General features: G+C 36.5%; 1 long non-coding RNA gene across 1 annotated transcript in view; it reads left to right on the top strand.

Annotated features, from left to right (window-relative positions):
• Nucleotides 1-579: 579 nt before the first annotated feature.
• LOC141373107 (uncharacterized) overlaps nt 580-6,892 on the top strand; it is a 160,833-nt gene continuing 154,520 nt past the window's right edge. The window contains exons 1-2 of the long non-coding RNA XR_012378772.1: nt 580-809; nt 1,003-1,143. This is a non-coding gene — a long non-coding RNA (uncharacterized lncRNA). The remainder of the gene's footprint in view (nt 810-1,002; nt 1,144-6,892) is intronic.

The raw sequence follows: 6,892 nt of genomic DNA, 5'->3' as shown, positions 1-6,892 counted from the left end.
AGGGTCCTGGGATCCAGTTCTCTATCCGGCTCCTTGCTCAGCCATGAACCTGCTTCTCCCTCCCCCTCTGCCTGCTGCTCCCTGTCCTTGGGTTCTGCCCTGTCAAAAAAAAAAAAAAAAAAAAAAAAAGTTTAAAAAAAGAATAATATTTATGACTGTTAAAATGTATTTTGTAACCTCACCTAAAATAAATATCTGGAAAACAAGAACTTAAATATTTGGTTCGAAAAATATGAAAAAGGTTGAAAAACATTATTTTGATGTAAATTGATTAATTTACATTATAGTTTGTTCTTCGATTTGACTTATGTTCAACTTAACACTGAATTAGTTTATGTTTTGATAAAGTTAATTCCTATATCGGGATCCACAAAACGGAAGTCTCCCCACTGGCCCGGTGTTCTAAATCTGCCAGGCTGCCTTCAGTAAAAGCACCTGTCAAAGAAACCTAATTTCCACCACTTTAATCCTTGAACTCAGAGTTACCTCCTTAGCCCTACCGGAGAAAGCAGGACGGCTCACCCTATAGGGAAATCCTCCGCCTCCCAGCCAATCATGCCTTGCTTCCGCCTCCGCTTGGTATAAAGCTGCTCTGGACCAACTTTCTCACAAGAGTCTGTGGTGCTGGGCAGCCCTTGGGTTCCTCCGACCCATGGATCGTTTTACCTAGAATAATGGATGTCAAACTCGTTACTAAATAGTCTAACAAGACGAGACCAGCAGTTGGCTGCCGAAGATTCCAGGTCAGCTCCTAAACTCACGTTAAGCTGCTAAACCCCCGCCACTACTTCGCGCCCGCTGAGATCTCGGTAAGCCTTTCTCCAGGTGAGTTCCCCTAATTTCCGGGTCTGAGCTCATTGGGGTTATTTTGTCTTAAACCTTCTGGGTGGAAAATTGGGATATGAAAGACTCTAGATTTTCCACAGTGAAACCTAGTGGGGCACACACAGCATTTGGGTTTGTGGCTGAGCTCATGTAAGCGCCTTCGTTGTGATCTAACAGGACTCAGGAACTGTGTGCACAGGCAGCCGGAAACTTGACCGTCTGGTTGAATTAGGATTGTTTCCAAAGGAGAAAATAATGGGGACCTCTAGGTCTAAAAACAGCATGAGAGCGCCGTTGAGCCTTCACAAAAGCCTTGAGGTAAGTCCACAGCTTGAGTAAGTACACAGTTTTCTTCCACTTTATAATTTAAGTTTGGTTAACAAATTGAAGTCCATCAGAAAAGTGTAAGTAAGAAAATACAATTTTACGTATTTGCTAATAGCCAGCAGACTACAATATGTATTTTAAAGCCAGCGTTATTTTAAATACTATAAACCCACGTTATCTTCAGTCATAGGCAATCTTCAAAGCAAGGTAAGAGGAGAATATGCTATCTTGTTATGACATTTCTTTTTAAAATACATGGCTTAAAGAGGAATGTAAGCGAGAGTGAGCACCTTTCCAGAAATAACAAAATAATTGGAGTTTAACCCAGAAAAATATCCTAGGGCCTTGATGAAAGAGCAAGAATAGCAACAACCCAATAGGCAATATAAAAACTACCACTGCCAACATAAATGTCACTTTTTGGAAATGTTGGATTGAACTATGAGAAAAACATGTATTGACAATCTTTATAATGAATGAGAAATGAAAGTAGCCCATTTGAAAAGCCAAAATAAAGCAAACTTTTTTTTTTCATTTTATGAATCAGAATGGATAACACCCTGCATATATGAGATATGTGGTTATTTGGGCTTACTCATGTACCCACTCTGATGTAGAAAGTACTTTATTCTTTTTGTACATCTGAACACTTGATGCAGTCCCTGAAATCTTTTCCTTTGTACTCAAATCATCACTAATTTCTTGTCATGTTCCATATTCTAAATTAAAATCGCCAGTTAAAATAATTCCCATTTTTCTTCTCCCTAAGTAAGTCCACAGCCGAAATTATTGCGATAGTGTAATGATTTTGCAAATTCAAGTTCTTTTTGTGTAGAAATATCTTAGAAAAACTGTAGCATATTTTAGGGTGTAGAGTGAGCCAGATTTTCTTGGAACTATAAATAGAGCCCAAATGAAACTAAAGATATCAAATATGCCTTTATTTTTCAAAGACTGGGTAACCTGATATTCTCTTTTTTCCTTTTTTTTTTAATATCTTGCTTAGATTATGTTCTTGAAGTGAATTACAGACAGTCATGTATTTTCCTGAGTTGTTAAAAATAAATATAAGGAGTGCCTGGGTGGCTCAGCTGTTAAGCATCTGCTTTCCGCTCAGGTCATGATCCCAGGGTACTGGGATCGAGTCCCGCATTAGGCTCCCTGCTCCGCAGGAAGCCTGTAAGATTAGGAAAGAAAGAGAACATTTATATCATATACTACTGGAGAAAAAGTTTCTTTTGTAGATCAGTAGGATATTACTATATTACCACTAGGTAATGTGCTTTTTACAGTGTTTCCCAAAATATTATCCATTCCTTTCAAATGCTATCTAATGTACTATGCTAACATGGAAACACGGGTCGCTGAGGAAAAAATAATCTTTTCTTAATGTAATGAGAAAGAATTTAGGTATTTTGATAACTCAACTTGATCACTGTGATGGTTAGTTTAATGTGTCAACTTGACTGGGCCAGCAGGTGTCTGAATATTTGGTCAAATATTATTTTGTGTGTTTCTGTGATAATCTTTTGGATGAGATTAAGATTTGAATCAACAGACTGAGGAAAGCAGATTCCTCTCCCTCACCCAGCCAGTTGAAGACCTGAACAGCAAAAAAGATTGACCCTCCTATAAGAGGGAACTCCTGGATAACAGTCTTGAGCTGGAACATGGACATATATCTATCCTGCCTTCATCTCCAACTAAATCATCAGCTGTTCCTGAATCTGGAGCCTGCTGCTGGCTTTCAGACTGGAACTACATCATCAGCTCCTCCTGGTTCTCAGGCCTTGGGATTCTGATTGGAACTACACCAACAGCTTTCCTGGGACTCCAGCTTGCTGACTGCAGATCTGGAAATTTCTCAGCCCACATAACTGCATGAATCAATATCCTATTAATTCTTTTTCTCTGGATAAACAATACAACAGTAGTGTAAGGGCAAATACTGATTAAAAGTAAGAGTTTGAAAAGAGTTTCTCTCTGTTGAAAGTAAGGAAAAAGAATTCTCCCCCTAACCTTTCTTAGACCATTTACTTAAGAAAACTTCAAGTTCTGGGGTGCCTGGGTGGCTCAGTTGGTTAAGTGACTGCCTTCGGCTCAGGTCATGATCCTGGAGTCCCGTGATCGAGTCCCACATTGGGCTCCCTGCTCAGCAGGGAGTCTGCTTCTCCCTCTGACCCTCTTCCCTCTCGTGCTTTCTATCTCTCATTCTCTCTCTCTCTCTCAAATAAATAAATAAAATCTTTAAAAAAAAAAAACTTGAAGTTCTTTCTGTCTCTGTGAAATGTATGTAAATTTTCTTAAAAGGTAAATAAGGCTCCTGCAGGGTTGCCCCAGGAATGTTGTTCTCAAGGACCTGAGGACTATCTCTTTGAAATATAATCAAGGAAGATAGCTCTGTTATCTCCCAGTTTATGGAATGGTAGGAGCCTGACTTCCAAGTTGCTAAATCATCTCCTGATCTGAAGATACAAGTTTATTTTTCCTTTAGATAAAGCCAATTAAATACAGATGGCCACTTCAATTACCAAATGAATCTATGACACAGTACATGTGACAAATGGTGCTGTCAAGTCCTGTTACTTGAGAACTAGTTACAGTTCATCTCAAGAACATGTATGTAATGCGGTGTATATGCCTGGGTATATAAAAGGGTAAAATTTCTTTCTGTCTTGCAGTCTTTTAGTGGATTGCTTGAGGAAAAGCCTGTTTTCCCTCTCCCACTCACCCCTGTTTGTGTTCCCTCTCTCTGTGTCTCCCTCTGTCAAATAATAAAATAGAATATTGAGTTTATAGCTTTTTCTGTGTTAAATTTCTGTCTACCATTATTATAGAAGTTACTCCATACAAATAAAGGTTGTCTTACTTCCAAGCTCTGTCTGAATTTTGTAAGGAATGTTTATTCATCAGCTGCCAGGAAACTGTCCATTTTAAATCAGCATACCTCATTCTCTTATTTTCCTTCATCAACACCCCTGCATAACCTTGTCCATAAAATGGTTGTTATTGTACCAGAGATTATTTTTGAAGGGTAAAATAGTAGTGACCCATAAACCCAGAAAATGTTTGAAAAGCCCACTTAACGTGTCCAAATTTCAAATGTCAAAATATTCCCTAAGTGGATGGAATATAATAACGGAATTTAAATGGAATGGAAATATCCTGACACAAGGATATAATGCAGTGTGGTTGAGACTTTAAAATAATTTTGTATAATTAGTTAATGAAATGTTGAGCTATTTATTCATTTTTATAAAGCAAGAAATCTAATGTAAAATATTTGAAAACATACTTTTCTCTGCCAGATCCTTTAGCAGAAATTAGAAAACATAATTTGTTTCTTGCTTCAGCTCACAAATTTCTTGGATTCTATTACCCCTTCAAAGATAAACTCTAAAATTATTAAGCAGAAACCCTTATTTTTAGTGAAAAAAATTACTTTCCAATATCATTGATATTCAGAAATTATGTGGATGATATTATAATAGAACTTTGTAAATTCCCCACCTTATACCCAAAGATAAAAAAAAATAAAAAGGGTTTTAATACAGCAAATGTATGGCCAATTAAACCCAATTTTCTGTCTTGGATAGTGCTGCTCTAGCAATTTAAGGGGTCATGATTGTCATTCATAAGTGTCAAATTATTAGTGATGTCCCTCAACCATTTTTAATGCCCTAGATAGCTTATTATTTATCTATCTGCTGTCTACTCTCTTCTGTGTGCAATCTTTATTACTTTCCTCAAATCACCTTTGACTCCTGCTCATTCTGCAGGTGTCAAACATTCTTTTGAGGTCTTCTGAGACTGGGCTAAAATATCTTAAAATGTCCTTTATCAAGTCCTTCTTTATATGTTACTGATATTACTAGTGAATTACTTCTTTTAACATAGTGGTTGCTCTTCACATACCTGTTCAATGCATGAATTAATGCCAAGCATTAATTTATTTTAAATCCTGTACTTTGAGTGTTTTCATACTTTATTGCTGAGGAGTACTGTCATGAACCCAAACTGGCTATGTAAAATTATATTTATGTATCTTCATTAATAACGATAGATGTATTGTGATCTTCATATTCTATAATAAAGTTTAGAGGTCCGTGTTCTTTTTGCACATTGCTCATTATCTCTGTACTTTGACAGTATCTGCCATTAGCTTTCCTTATTTGAAACTAACAGTTCCTTAATCTTTTTAAATGTCATTTTCACCTCAAATCACATGTTCTGCTCTCAGAATATTTTGAAGTGTGGTGATCTTAATTATATACAATATTTTGTGGTCAGTAAAACAGTTTCTTCACTAAGGGAAGTTTTGTTCTTTTTTTAACCAACCTTTGTTCTGATTATTTGGTAATGATAGCACATTGGTTCATTATCTTCAAGGAATTATCAAATTCCTTCCTTGGTTATGATCTAACTCAGAGGAGTATGTCCTGTGAATGTTAGACATTGTGTTTTCCTAAATACAATTATGTGGTAATTGTTCACAGAACCATATGGTTATCTCTCAGCAAATGAAATAATATCATCTCAGTGAATGGTTTCCTTTAGAACTACTTACGGAAATAAACTTTAGTTTCTCATGTCTCCTGATGTTTTTTTAAGAACACACTGTTGAATTGGAAAAACCAAAAATGCTAAGCGTATGTGAAGCATCTGTAACATTCTTGGGCATAAACTACAGCCATGTCCAAATCTGGTTTAGTGTATAAGCCCATAAATCCAAACTCCTTGGTGAAATTCAAACTGTGGCTCTGTCATTCTCAACTGTCCTAATAGTTTTCCTGCTTAGAAGAAGGAAAAGAGACCAAAACAGCATTTGTGTGAAACAGTTAACATCCTTTTTCAATCTACAAATACAGTGAAAACTTACAGGATGCACAAATTAAAACTATACAGAAATTCTTATGGTGGCACTTAAAATGGGATGAAAATGATATAATCTTTTTTTTTAATTTTTTTATTGTTATGTTAATCACCATATATTACATCATTAGTTTTTGATGCAGTGTTCCATGATTCATTGTTTGTTCATAACACCCAGTGCACCATGCAAAACGTGCCCTCCTCAATACCCATCACCAGGCTAACCCATCCCCCCACCCCCCTACCCTCTAGAACCCTCAGTTTTTCAGAGTCCATCATCTCTCATGGTTCGTCTCCCCCTCTGACATACTCCCCTTTTCTTCCTCTCCTGTTATCTTCTTCTTTTCCTTTTTTCTTAAAATATGTTGCGTTATTTGTTTCAGAAGTACAGATCTGTGATTCAACAGTCTTGCACAATTCACAGCGCTCACCGTAGCACATACCCTCCTATCCTGAAAAAAATTGGAAAAAAACCTTTCATTAACAATATCTCAATTCAGTTTAGACAGTCGACTTTTTCAGGCTATTTTATTATTTAATCCGAAGAAACAACTGAAATTAATAGTGGTGTTCCTAGCATTTTAATGCTGTTTCTCATTTTTTTCTGAATTAGTTATTTCTCTTACATGTTACTAAATTTAGTCATTTCAGAATGAATTTACCTCTGATCTAGGGTAAGAAGCTAAACTGAAGATTGATTATAGACTCTGTTCCACTTGGAAGAAAAAAACAGTAATTTATAGGAAGTAAGCTGCTAATTGAGTACTATTTGTTCTAGTCATTATTTCCTAACTTCAAGGACAGGACTCCTCTAGGATTCTACCCAGTATTGAACTTGCATTCCTATTGGTAAGTAATGACCTCGTAA

This window comes from Callorhinus ursinus, unplaced genomic scaffold (assembly GCF_003265705.2).
Source record: "Callorhinus ursinus isolate GAN/ISIS: 27379988/994484 unplaced genomic scaffold, GSC_fseal_2.0 scaffold7, whole genome shotgun sequence".
NCBI lineage: Eukaryota > Metazoa > Chordata > Mammalia > Carnivora > Otariidae > Callorhinus > Callorhinus ursinus.
The sequence above is the reverse complement of the archived record's forward strand: the minus strand, read 5'-3'. Positions and strand labels throughout refer to the sequence as shown.